The sequence below is a fragment of the Lepisma saccharinum genome, chromosome 1, assembly GCF_977018435.1.
Source record: "Lepisma saccharinum chromosome 1, izLepSacc3.1, whole genome shotgun sequence".
Taxonomy (NCBI): Eukaryota; Metazoa; Arthropoda; class Insecta; order Zygentoma; family Lepismatidae; genus Lepisma; species Lepisma saccharinum.
This window is the reverse complement of record NC_139229.1, coordinates 185,447,697-185,462,957: the sequence shown is the minus strand read 5'-3', so window position 1 is coordinate 185,462,957 and position 15,261 is coordinate 185,447,697.

Here is a 15,261-nt window from a genome sequence, read left to right as displayed (position 1 = left end):
TTGAATCGAGTCCCATTGCTGTTCTATTTATTTCTGATCAATCCCAATTGACCTTGAGGTGCTGGATCTCCACTGACAATTTAGATGTATACTTCAACCTCCAGCACTCAAAATGTAATTTTATCTGAATGTAGTAGTCATTGTTAGCATAGACGTCCGCAGGATTTTTTCCATGGAGGGGCAAGGAAGGTATTTTTTTTTTTCCAGGGGGCCAACATGGCATATTTTCCCCAATAATAGTGTTCATCCCTCAAAAAACATTGCTTAAATTTGAATTTATCATGTTTGTGCAATAATTAACACACATTATTGTGGCTGAAATTAAATTATATGTGTAAAATATGTCATTTTTGGTTGACTTGTTTTCCAGGGGGGGCGCCCCCCCTTCAGGACGCCCATAATTGTTAGCATTAGTAAGTGAATATGAGTGACTTTCTGTTGAATCTTGGTCTGGGGCAGCCAAGGCGTTGGTTTTTGGAGCTGACCCCCCCCCCCTCTCCCTCCCACACACTTCAAAGTCCAAAAGAGGAGTTTGCACTATCCTTTAAATAATTCCTTAAAATGGAACTTTTTGTAATATGTGTATGTACAGCCTTTTTTTTTTTAAATATGAGATCATGCACAAAATATTTGACCACATGAGACCTCCCCTCTCCTCCAAGTAAGAGCCCTTGCTGTATCCTGCATTGTAGTAAAGGATAATATTTTCAATTTCGTCTTCCAGTTCTTCTTCATGTTCATATTATCCTGATTTAACAAATTCCAAATCTACTTCCAAGTTGTAAGTCTATAACAGAAAACAGGGTAGCAAGGTGGAGTACATTTGGGGTAAAAATCTAATTTCTTGCCTATTGTTACTGTGTGGTGTGGGGAAATAGTTAACTATCGTATGCCTGTCCTTCTTTGCATATGTACAAGGGTCGTTCAACATTGGCGGAGACATTTTTGAATGAAAAAGTGGTAAATAGGATGCTCCTTCATCCTTAGTGAGTATTATGCATTCAAGTAGATGAAGTTGGTTGCTCACATGCAGTAGTGTCTGAAGGCCTCCCTGATGGTTCAGTGGAGGCACATAGTGATTCGGATCCCACTTTAAACTGTAGGTCCAGTCCTGATTAGCCTTACTGTGCATAAAATGGACTTAAAACACCAAATCAATCAATCAAAGCAGTAGTGTTGGCAACAAATGCTGCAAGTAGTGTGTCTTTAACTGTAAAGCAGCAGTGTATGATCAAATTTCTTGTGAAGGAATAAAGGATGTTACAGGCAGGATTGTATGAATGATGTCAACGGTTTGGCCAAGAATACTTGTTGCTGACGAATGAACTGCATGGACACATTTGTCGAGTGGGACATGCAAGGTGTTCTTTACATGGATTTTTTAGGAAAGGTTCATGATTAATTGCCCAGTTGTACTGCACATTAATGAAGGGTGCCGTAAGAAGAAAAGACTGGAAATGTTTGCAAATGTAATTTTCACCATGACATTGCATGGCCCCACATGGTGAATTTGACAGCAACAACTCTCCGAAAGGGTTTTGCTCCATGTTCTTACATGTCCGGACTTAGACCTTAGTGATTATCAGATTTGAGTTGCTTGAAGAGCATATGAGAGGGAAGAAATTAAGACAGATGAAGCACTGACAAAATATGTCCTGCAACGTCAATGACAGTAATCATCTTCCTTCAACGGCAAAGGACTCGGGGAAGTGACACAGTGATGGCAGCAGTGCCTGGATTCTCAGAAAGGTTTCCTTTGAAAACCCCACATAGTTTGGTGCTTGTAGGACTTGCCAATTTTTTTTCTAGAAATAAAAGTCTCCCGTCAACCTTGAAGAATATGTCTATACCTTTTAGAATAGAGGATAAGGTAAAGAATAAGTGGAGTAAGAAATTCATGCAATTGTAAAGAAACTCTAGCCATCCCAGTTCCGAAGCTAAACTTCCCGACCTCCCTCCATGGCAGAGTGGCTATCACAATGCACTACGACACCATGATCTCAAATTCGAATTCTGACCTGGGCATGGGTTTTCTTTGTGTCAGGGTCGGACTTGGACTGCCAAGAGGGCGGTGGCAATTTTCCTCATCAGAGTGCCCAGTTGGGAGAAAAGTGTTACTGAAAGGATGCACTAGGATTTTGGCTGGTGGGCCAGTCCGGGCCATGTAAGTGACCCTTCATGAATTTCACCATATTATCACTTAATAGCCGGCTAGGAACATTCACGTTGTGTACTCTTATATTTTAACAGAAAAGGTGAGAGGGATAGTTAGCGGTGAGAGTAATGCATTCGTCAGGATTTAATGTAAGGTTACATGTCAGAAACCGGCTTTTTTTTTCAAGTGCACCTTACAAGAATGCCAGGGATCGTCCCCCTCCCCTAGACCCAACATCTCTGGCAAAGGAGTTAAATTTTCACATCTGCCACGATCGCCCCCCCCCCCAAATAACAGCCGAATTTGTAACAACAATTGCAAATCCGGGTACACAACAACTGACCGACCCTGCATGAAACCTGATTGTTATTCAGTTGGAAAGTTTCCCTCCCATGGGGAAAGATTGGATGCCAAAGCGCGATTTTCAAAAATGCGTTTCTAGCGCCGTCATCTGAAAATGATTGAACTAAAGATTTACCTTCCATGGGAAAAGATCGGATACCTCCATCCATGTTAAAAGCATAATTTTAATATATTTGATTTCAGCGCTATCACCGGGAAATTGTTGAACTATAATTTTTATTTACGTCCCATGGGTAAAGATTGGATACCTACATGTTAAAAGTGTAATTTTAATGTATTTGATTCTAGCGTCATTACCGGGAAATTGTTGAACTACAGATATTTTACCTCCCTTTGGAAAAGATTGCATACCTCCATGTTGAAACCGTGATTTTAATATTGTTGATTCCCGCGCCATCATCGGGAAATGGCTGAACTATAGCTTATTTACCTCTCTCTGGGAAAGGATACATTCCTCGAAAGGGAGGTAGGTACATGATTTGTAGTTCTGCTACTTCCCGATAATGGCGGTGAAATCAAATATTCTAAAATCTCGCTTGTAAGATGAAGTTTTCAATCATTCCCAGAGGAGGTAAATATCTGTAGTTCAGCCATGTCCCGATGAATATTAAAATCACGTTTTTTTAAATGGAAGTATCCAATCTTTTCCTAAAGGAGGTAAATAATCTGTAGTTCAGCTATTTCACGATGATCGCACTGAAATCAACTATATTAAAATTACGCTTTAAACATGGAGGTATCCAATCTTTCCCCAAGGAAGGCAAATAATCTGTAGTTTCCCGTTGGTGGAAGTGTCACCAAAAATATTAAAAAAGGACAAAAACAGTTGTGCTGGATCATTCATGTGGTGAATAGAGTTGAAAAGTCTCCCCTAGCATATAATAATAGTGATAATATATTTCTAATTTGTTGGGTTATTAGTTTATAATAATAATTAAGCATACTTATACTACCATTACTACTAATTATTATTATTATTATTTTTAAAGTTTTATCATTGGGTTGACCACTGTGCGAATTAAGCCTTTTGCTTTGGAGGGTGCCCACTTGGTGGCGTATTTATGACTTTATTTCGGGAGGTGTTTTTTTTTGGGTATACAAATTTGTATGTTACCAGTTAGTGAACGAAACTATTGCCTTGCTGTTCTCAGTACCTTAGAACGTTGGTTCTAACCTAAGTCTTTAAATCTTATGATAGCATTTGCACGGAATTTAGAAACACTTACTTAGTATAATTTCATTCTAAGAAAACCCAAACTCGTACACAAAAAGACCCATCGAACTATTAACACCGAAAATTTGACCAAATTTCTGTTGCCAAGTGCAAACTTAACGTCCATCTAACCTACCTACAAGTTTCTTGTGAACACTAATACATGCAAAATATCAGCATATTAACACTACTCCATGATAACTAAAGTGGAAATCTCCCTGTTGTCTTGGCTCTGTGACATTGGTCCGGGCCCGTAGCCAGGAATTCTTAGTAGGGGGGGCAAAGTCAATTCTTGAGGGGGCAATTTTTTAATATATTATTTCGCATTGGCATATATAGTGGGGTACATAGGAGGACGCGTTGCCCCCCCCCCCCCACACACACAAAGCAATTACTAACCGGAAAGGGATGATATTGTGAAACTCCAACGAACAAAAGAAAAAAAGTCTAACATCAAATATGTATAAAATTTAAGATAAATAGGCTAATCCGGACTGTGTCTACTTGAAATTTAAGTGTGCTGTCACCGAAAATCGAATCTGAGGCAACTAGATTGCAGGTCGATAATGTTAATAGTCGATTAACACGTACCAACTTTATAAATCGTGCTTCATAAGTTTTCCCTCTAGTTTCCAGTATGCAAGATTTTTACGTATAAACGGATCTAACAAAAATTCAATAACACCAATGTGTTGTCTTAAGCAATAAAATTCGAATAAAATGAATAATAGTGGTTACATATTATCTACACTTTGATGGATACTGTAAAAATTTGTAACGTACAACGTCTGTTACATTTTTTGTACATTAAAATATGGGTCTCTTAGGACTACCACGGATCCTATTTGCTTCAAAGGGGAGACTCTTACATCACTACAGAAAATGTTGGCTTACTGGTTACGTTAACCAATTTGCAAAATATTGTGTGAATTGTATTATTTTATTGTTGAAAACACATTTCTTTGACACCCGACAAACAAATGGGAACCCCTTGATTGATCAATGACTTCTTGAATTACGGTGTCATTTCATACTAATTTGTTTACAGGGGAATTTTGTATCCTCTTTACATTATAATAAAAATGTTCCTTTATGACTATAATATGAAATCAACTATACAGTGTATAAGGGGCCTCCTTCACCTTACTCTATCCTTGCTGCGTGAGGTCTCACGGATACCTGTCACCACCAAAGCGTACAAACCCCAAATATCAGTTTTTTTTAATACTGATACTGGTTTCTGTGAAAAACAGAATGGCTTAAGATGAGTAAAATTAGGAAAATCCACTCCACAGCAGAAGAGTTGACAGAATGTTTTGGCAAAAAATTAGGTTATAAAAAAGGCAAGGTCTCCTGTATATAGCACCGTGCCATGAAGACACATTTAGGGGATGTGGGGATAGATTCCCAAACATTGAAGGTGATGTGATCAGCACCATGCTCCGGCAGCCTTGACACCCCAGAGTTACCCCCAGGTACCCATTGATTTGAGGCTGGATGAGCCCCAGAGCTGTTTTATGCCGGACAAGACCGGAAAAATTCCGATCTTAGATCACCCACCCCAGGAATTGAACCCCGGTCTCCCACGTGGCATACAAACGCCGTACCGACTTTTCTTATTTTTTAAAGGAATACCCCTAAGCGGTAGTATGCCCTGTTATTCACTTTCTCTCAGGTTGTCATTTTTTACATTTTTGGACAAACCCAAACATCCATGTCCAAACCGGGATTCGAACCCGGGACATCTGGCAACGCAGCGTCTTCTTTTTTGAACCTATATACGCAGGGCAATTTTCACAGTGTGTTGAGGACATCAAGGCGAACAACTTTTCTTACATTTGCTCTTCCAGTTCTTGTTTCAATGCTACAATACAAGCCATCGAAAAATGGCATCATCTGCCATCCTTAATGTATGCAATCCCAATTAGCTTCACGGTTGCAACATTTATTTTTACTGCCGCTAAAAATTATAAAAGCAATAGAATACTATGGAAATGATAGCATGCAAACAGGAAGTCAACACTTACCCTTTCCTTTATAAAATACATTTATCATATCACACACCCATGTTGCTTATCATATTTGTCCCCCAAAAAACACCATTTGAATTTGAAATCATCGCATTAATGTAAATTACTATGAAAAATCAAATTACACGTGTTAAATATATTATTTAAGGTTGACATTTGATTTCTAAGGGGGAGGGGTGGCTTTGCCCCCCCCCCTTCCGTGTCCCTACATTATTATACTTTCACCTAGAAATTTAATGTAGAGGAATCTTATCACCGATCTTAGACGACATTAGACTCTTAAAGAAAATCAAGTATTTTCAAGCGGTTAAAGTTCAAAGCACTACGGGGGAAGAGGGTGCAGTGGCGCAACCACAGAGCATTGCCCCTCCCCAACCTTCGACAGAAATAAATTCTAGGGGGACAAACATTGAGATTAAAGAAAGCAAGACTAGGACAATCTAAGAGTAACAGGACAATCTAAGAGTAACAGGACAAAATGATACTCAAGATACTCTTTCTTACATTATTTCTTCCAGGCGGCCAAGAGCACCTGCCGGTGGACACAAAGGGGCAATTGCCCCCTCGATATCAAATTTTATAGAGATAAAAATACAATTCGTAAAATTTTCTGCTTTTATTGCAGTTTTGTCAAGTTCAGAGCCGTAGCTAGTGGGCGGCGGGAGTTGGTCCTGGGTGCCGAACGATCTAAATGAAAAAAAAAATGTAAAAGAGAATGCCATGGCGCCCCAGGGAATTTTTAGTGCCATATTAAATCAATATTGTTTTCAGTTTGCAAAAAATTGGATGTAAAAGATTTCTTGCTCGCAATTTTATTTGGTTTGAGTTGGTGTTTTAAGTCCACTTTATGCACAGTAAGGCTAATCGGGACTGGACCTACAGTTTAAAGTGGGATCCGAACCACTTGTGCCTCCACCGGGTATCGAACCCGGGACCCCTCGATTACAAGGTAATGACGCTACCACTGCGCCATGGGGGAGGCCCCGCAATTTTATTATTTTCTCTAATGCATTGTAAATTACCAGAGAAGGAAGTTACAACTAAGTACTTCACACTCTTACTGCTAAACTATTTTGTCTTAAATGTATGAACACAATTATTTGATTGAAAAGGATGCCAGCATATTTCACAGATAATTTATTTATTCGTTATGGTGCCTCTATGTTACTGCATTATATATACCCACCAATGCAATGAAACTAAACAGAGAATAAAATGAGGATTTTCTTTCCCGACTGAACTTGCATCAAGGCTTTTGCCCCTTCTAATCAGAAGGTCTGTGCAAGAATCTCGATCAGTAAAGAAGAGGATGGTGGTCGCCTTTACTGTAAGTGGACTTGTGGAACACGTGGTGCTATTAACACAGAAGACCGTCACCGCGAAGTGGTACACCGAGGAGTGCCTGCCCAACTAGTTCAAGCTCTCAAAAACACTCGTCCACGCTCGAAGGCAGACGCTTAGTTGGCATCAAGTATTTGGCACCTACGGGACTGAAAGTGCTGGAGTATCCTGCCTATGGTGCAGACCTCGCCATGCGACTCTGCACTGTTTCCTCACGTCAATAACAGGCTAAAAGGAATAGGTTTTCCAATGAAGAGAATCTTCTAAGGCCGTGGGATGACGAGTGTACCCACTTCCCTCAGGAAATATGGAAGAGTTGGTTCGACGAATGGTTTTGAAGATTGAAGAAGTGGTGGAAAGTATTTTCAAAGATTTTGAAAATGAGAGGTGTATTGCAAAACTTTCCTAGAACCTTTTCTATTTACACTCCAAAAGATACCTGATGTAACCGACATCATACTACAATTTTTATTGATTTCTAACAGAAATAATAAATGTGAAACACTATCACATTTTCGTCATGTATGATAACTGACCCAGTAATCTGTCCTACATCTTTCACTAGCCGACTTCCATGGTGGGGTGTAGACGGCTGCATATTCTTCCTTTTACCTACCCACTGCCCGCTTGCTCGCGAGGACAGGTATACCTGCTCGCCTGCCCACGGCAACGAGTCGACTTGCGTCTTTACCCGGGTTCTTGGTCTTCAAGGCGCTCTGCGCTTACAAGGTACCTGGGCATTCAACAAGACCCGGGCGCCTGCAAAACCTGCTGGAAGGAAACAGCCCTCCGGCAGCGTGTCGCTCCAGGTGTTTCATCACCACGTGGACGGCTGCAGCCAGTGTTGCCTACTTACGTAGCTCCTAAATCCTACGAAGTCCTAGGAGGAGCTCTCTGCTTTAAGGAGAATTTACAGTATATACTTAGTGATTTCAGTTCATTGTAAGCAGTTTTTATCTTATTGCCAGGAAATGCACGCAATATTACAGCTTCATTTATCTAAATGAATGATCGAGGAAATAAAAATCTCCTCACTGAAAACTAATTGTTTTTCATTGCATGGTGCCTTAACCAGGCACGCAGTGGCGCAACCAGAGGGGGGGCAGGCAGGGGGCATTGCTCACAACCTTGGACGGAAATTAAGTCTAGCGGAGGGGTCAGGGTGGGGGTCAAACATTAAAGCACAAGAAAAAACAGGCTAGCAGAATTAAAGAGTAGCAGGGCTAAAGGGTACTCAAGATGGAATTAATTTTCATATTTTTCTTGCATTTTCCTTCCAGACGGCCAAGGGCACCTGCAGAGGGGGAATGGAGGGGTAATTGCAACCCCTTGATTTCAAATTTTATGAAAGTAGAAATATATTATAAAATATTATACAGTCTCATCAAGTTCAATGCCGTAGGAAAGGGGTAGCGGGAGTCGGCCCTGAGCGCCGAACGATCTAAGTGAGAAAAGTTTTAAAACAGAGAATGCTATGGCGGTCCGTGATATTGGCTATTAATGTTTGTTTGTTATGAGTTGGATGAATTGATTATGTAATACGTCGCTCCATGTGAAAAGAAAATATTGTAGATGGAAATTTTACATGCCATATGTATGTACATTCGGAATGCATTTATCATGCACTTTCTTTCTTTCGAAAACAGTTTGTGTGCTTGTTTTCCATTATTAGCTAATGTGAAATTGACGTGTTGGAAAAAAAATATTTCCAATCCTCTGTTTCAACACAAATGCGTGAGAACCGACTTCTACCCTCTTTTTGCATGATTTATGAGGATAATAATACCTTTCATGCTACTTTATTACTATTATTGCGATTGTTGTTGTTGGCACGTTTATCCAAGTACTTGCCCCCCCCCCCCACCCCAAACGACAATGCCCCTGGCTGGCTACGGCCCTGGTGTTCGCAGTAGAACAGTGTGTTGTTCGACTCGCGACCTCAGCGTCGAACGTGACATGTTTCAGTCCTGCCCTATATCACTATATATACGTATATTGGTTGTTTACGACATATACTTATGGATCCTGTGCCACGGAAAACCTATTTCAATGTGTGTGTGTAGGGGGGGGGGAGTAGCAACAGTCGTAATCTAATTTCATTGGTGATGTGGCTTACGAAGCTTTGAGTTCCGTTTTTTAAGTAGTGAAAATCTATTGCAGTTGGCAACACCGCAGAACGGTGTGGCCCCGGTGCAGTTTCTACTCGAAGCAACTACGTCATGCAGAGGGAGGGGTCTGCAGTTGATGGAAAGAACGAACTGAGACCTACTAGCTATCGTAAGACTGCGGGTACCCGGCGGGTCTACAATGCCTGCCAGGAACGATCTGGGCAGGTGGGCATACAAGCTGCTCAAGCGAGGGTGTTGCGCAGGTTGCATGGTATTTTAGGAGCGATGTCTCGCGAACGGGTCTGCTCCGGGTCTTGTGCAGGCCTCTGGTGGGGTGGTTATACAACGCACTGCGACGTCAGTGGTCGGTCGCAGTGCAAACCCCAGCCTGGGCATGGATGTTGTTTATGAGTGCCCCTAAATAAATTTCATATCATCACTCGTTCTCATAGTCACGATTAACTAGAAGTGGCAGAAAAGAGACGTTAAGTAAATAAAATAAAATATCCTCTCTCTCTCTCTCTCTCCCTCCCACATGCATCACGATTAGCAAAAGGTAGATGTGGGAAACAAAAAATTGAGCAGTTCAAACTGCATAGAAATACATTCAAGAAAACATATCCAAACACATTACGCATCTTTAATAATATAATAATATAAGGCCACTCAGAATGTCTAGATACTGAAAATCGTGAAATCATTTTCCGAAATCTGAATCTGGAAAGAATTTTTTTTCCCAATTCTGGTACGACATTATGGAATCCAACACGCGTTCCTTAATGAATCACCAAATCCATAAGTGTCTTTGTTAAGTTTCTAGACCAATATAGGATATAATTGTAAAGAACAGTGAGAATTCCAGATAAAAATGGGAATGTGTTCTATATTTTTCACAGGGGGGCAAGGCATGGTCTCAGGGGGGGCAGCTGCCCCCCCTCTAGCTACGGGCCTGCATTGGTCAGTTTCAGAATGGTGTCCACAATGCTCTTTTCTACAGGGTGTGGATAAAAATAATATTATTGTGTGGGGGGAAATCCCCGGCATCCCCCCTGTTAATTCGCACACTGGGGCTGACCTGCCAATAAAAATTTCTGGCAACGCCAATGGATGACAAATTGTGGTTGCTCCTCTGACTCCTTGTACCTCTCTACATATACAGCGTGTTTTAAAAGTCCTGCAGGATTCTAAAAACCTAAAAATAATGTTGTTAATTTTCTTAATGGTTTAATAATCAAAATCTAATTATTGATAATAACTCGTTTGAACCAGTTTCCCAATTCAAGTACTTAGGAGTAATACTAACAAATGAAAACGATATTAAAGAGGAAATAAAAATCAGGCTTAAATCAGGAAATGCATGTTACTTTTCTCTTCATAAACTTTTGTCGTCTCCTTTAATATCTAAGAAACTAAAAGTTAAAATATACAAAACAGTAATTTTACCTGTAATATTATGTGAATGTCAAATTTGGTCCCTTACAATGAAACAGGAACATAAATTGAGAGTATTTGAAAATAAGATCCTTAGAAAAATATTTGGGCATAAAAGAAATGAGGAGACAGGTGAGTGGAGAAGGTTGCAGAATTTAGAACTACATAATTTGTATTCATGTCCAGATATTATTAGAATGATTAAATCAAGAAGACTTAGGTGGGCAGGCCATGTGACACGAATGGGAGAGGAAAGAAGAGTTTACAGGATTCTTGTTGTTCGGAAACCTGATGGTAAGAAACCAGTAGGAAGACCAAGACGAAGATGGAGGGATAATGTTGAGATGGATCTAAAGGAAATTGGTATGGGATGGAAAAGAGTATATAGATCTTGCTCAGGATAGGGCCAGATGGAAGGCCCGTGTTGCTGCAGCCATGAACCTTCGGATTTAAGGAGGTTAGAGAGTTAGTTAATTAATAGAAAAAAATCTGACATTTGGGCATTCATCAAACTAATGAACCTAGCTACGTTCCTGCTTCATAAGCACATTAAAAGCTTACACAAGAAGTCGACGTTTGTGAACTGTTCTTGATATTTAATACCAGATACAAATGTCTGAAAGTACTTTTTTCCCGCTGATTATTTTAAAAAGTGTGATTGTTACTAATGCAATGGTGCATTTGGCCTCTACAGGTGGCTTGAATTTTTTTAAAAAAAATACGAATTCAAGGCCAATATGGGTTAAATTAAATCTCGTCTCGACGTTGTACTATAGTACAAAATGTCTGAAGGTCGTCAAGCATTCGAAATATTTTCAAAATGAATGGGTTAAATAGGCACTAGGATCGATTCTGGTTAAGTATATTTGTTATGTTGAATAATTATACATAGTCCCACTCCGCTAATCTGTTCAGAAAATATATTTCACTGATTTTAACATTTAATGTGTACAGAACGCAAACCAAGTTATTTGCCACGTGAAAAGTTGCACGTTAAGTAGTCAGAGGAGAGACTATTTTTCATAATAATCCCCATACCTTATGCCCATACGCAGTGGCGGAGATTATGGGAGAACGTGGGGAGCAGTTGCCCTCCGGTTATTGCCACCTCCTGCACCCGCTCTATGGCCCCTTAATGCTAAGCCTTGTCTACCACGAGAAAGTAAATTGTCTTTCGCCCCCTAGTTTTGGCACTCAATCAATCGCCCCTACTGCTTATACGGCCTAATCGGGATTGGACCTATAGTTAAAGTGGGATCAGAACCAAAGAGTATACTCTTAGACTTTGTCTGTTTCTAAACCTAACCACTGTGCAATGTGCCTCCACCAGGAATCCAATCTGACCTCGTTGAGTATAGTTGGCGGCTATCTGAGAGGAATACATTGCTGGTGAGACTGCAAGGGCTAGTTGTCCATGTTTCTTCCTTTTCTTATTTTTATATTAACTAAAATTTCGTGGAATATTTTATGAAGTTGGGGCTTATTTTGGTAGCAATAAAGTCAAAATATTGCGCCCTATTCGATAAGCAATTAACAGGTAAAATTTCCTAATTGTGACGAAGCCATAGAGTGTATTTTAATTTAGGAATGTCTTATTTTGTGTTCAATTATATTATTACTGTCAATGGCAATAATAATTATTGATTTGCTTTATTTTACTTCGCTTTTTGTGCGACTTTTGGCTAATTTGCGAAGATGGAGAAGAGTGATGACATGAAATTTATTAATTTAAATTTATTAATGGACACACTCACAAACATACATGCCCAGGCCGGGATTCGAATCCGGGACCCCTGGCGTCGTAGCGCGATGTGCTAACCACTCCGCCACGGGGGCCGGCTAATAATTTACTAATATATCACCAACGATTTTACGCAAAGAAAATATGCGAAATATTCAAGGCAAGATAAGGTTGAAATCGAAATTAATTGAAACACAAGCAATATATACTATAAAATTCACCCATACAATATCACGAAAATATACAATATAAACAATTGTTCCTTGAAGACACGAATGTAAACATTTCGAGTTTCTACAATTCAATTGACGGTTGAAATCAACATCCTTGTTTCTCGGTTCGAGGTCAGTGTGGCTACCGTTATGTAGTGTCGGTATCTTTTCCTTTGGCGCGTGTGATGTTTTGGTGCTGTGAGGCGAAATGCAAAGTGCAAGTGGCGCTTATAAACAGAAACGAGGTTTAATGAATAATTTTTAATCAGATGTGTCTATATTTTAAAGTTTAAAAGTGTTACTAATACAGATAATGGAAGTGAAGTACCATGACAACAAAACTAATAATAACAATGATGTCGGCAGGGCCCAAAACAAAGAATAGCCTAGGGGCCAAAATTTTATAACCCCCCCTCCTTTCGGTCTTGCGATACGAGAAGAATATTTTCTTTGATAGAGTGAAATAGATTATATTTTACACAAGCATACCTTACCCTTTGTAAATAAACTCTAAGTGGTAAAACATTACTGAAGCTCACATTATTTACAAATACGCTTACGCAGCACAAACAAAACGAAATACACAAGCATTAGACACAGATTTACATCAACATATTCACAAAAAATAACGCATGGAAATCACTAAGAGATGAACCAGCCCATTTTATTGTCCTAGTCTTCATACAGCAATACTAATAATAATAATGATAACAAGTTTTTGTTATAATATAAATTGTAATCAAGAGGACCATTTTAAATTCCAGCATTGACACCTAAAACTGTACTTCTATATCAATTAATCATTGTGTATCAAGTTCAAGTAACTTGTAATAGAATTGCTACTGGTCTGTTCTTGTGTATGCGCGAGAGAGCGAAAGGAAGGGACAGAGAGGGTGAGGGGAGACAACATTCAGAGAGAGATACAGAAAGAGAGGGGGGAAGACAAAAGGAAACCTGTAGGGAAAAAAGAAGGAGTGCAAACGAAAGACAGGATGTATAGAGAGAGAGAGAGAGAGAGAGAGAGAGAGAGATAGAAAGGATCGAACAACATGGGAAGACAGAGATAGAGGGAGCGAAAGAAAGTAAGAGAAAGAGGACGGAACAACAAAGTGAAAGAGAGAGAGAGGGAGAGAGAAAAACAGCGGATGGGAGAGAGAGAGAGAGAGAAAAAAAAATCTTCATTTTCATTTACCTGCCTTTTCAAAAAGATTTTGTCTTGGTTTTAAAAACCGCACATTAACAATACGTATGGTAGAGACATTGTAACAAGCAATCGTTGTTCTCAAATATTTTATACTTTTTGGAAATATGCCATTGTGCATAAACTTCAGCATTCATGTAAAAGAAAAAAAACTAAAAGAACCAGAAAAAGAGCTCTGTTTATAGATCGATATCGTGGTTGTTGATGCAGTTTTCCTTGCTGGAAGGAAACAGTGTCTGGTCGCATTTAGGCAACGATTTCCGGCTGTCTACTCCGATACTTGCTCGAAGCGCATCTTTCACGTTGACTACCAAAACAATGACCAAAGTGTGCCAAAACTCCGTTTCTTTCTTTCCGCTAGGATGAACGCGATGCGAAAACAGTGTCCTTGCATTCGGTGTCAAGTGTTACATGGTGTGTGTAGAAACGCAATATGATGAGAGTTTGCAGCTCCAAATGAACTTCGAGTGCTGCCCTCATTAAGCAACTCTAAAATAGAGTTTTGTGTTTGCAATCCGCAAGCATCAGCTGGTTGGTCGAATTAAGTGATGTCGATTATTTGAAGGTGCTAAACCGTGAAGGAAATTCAGCAAAGATGGCCACCGCGAGATTTGAACCTGTGACTTTCCAAACACGAGCCTGTTCTATATACTTGCTCTGATCTCAAAGCCTCAAGGTGCGCATATGTGCGTGATGACGCTGATGCGTATTATAACGTATTACAAATCAACAACAATCATCTGCGGTATTCATGGGCGGCCGGAAGGGGGGCACGTCCCCCTGGAAAATGGATATTACACACATATTATTTCATTTCAGTCACAGTAATTTAGGTTAATTATTGGAAGGATGTTGCAGGAACATAACTTCAATATGAAGAAGTGTCTTTGAGGGAGCAACACTACTATTGGGGGAAATATGCCTTGTTTGCCCCCCCTTTTGGAAAACATACCTTGCTTGCCCCTCCCTGGAAAAATCCTGCGGACGCCCTTGATGGTATTCACCGTACAATACTGCTAATGTGTACGACCGGTGATAACATTCTGCTCCCCCTCTCCTCTTACTACAAATTCAGTGGCGACGCTAAGGTTGGGCCAGGGGGTGCCGCTGCCTTCCTCTAGTTTTAGAAATAATATAATTTTTTCTCATTAACCTTTTAACTTATGGAAAAAATTTGCAACTAAACTTTGAAATAATAAGACAAAATTTCACGAGACGAATATAGGTGATAATGAAGATTGAATTTCCTTCTTAGGCGTTTCGTTTATTTCTTCTAATAATATTTTCCACGTCAAACTTTTGGAAGGAGCTACAAACTCTCATTCACAAAGTTGTTCACTATAATTATCGTAACGATGCCACTTTCTCTAGTCTCCGTTCGAAGGATAACGTTCTTTTACCTTTTTGAAATTGAATTAAGAATAGGCAAAGAACGTGGTTGATAGAACTGCTTTTACACACACACA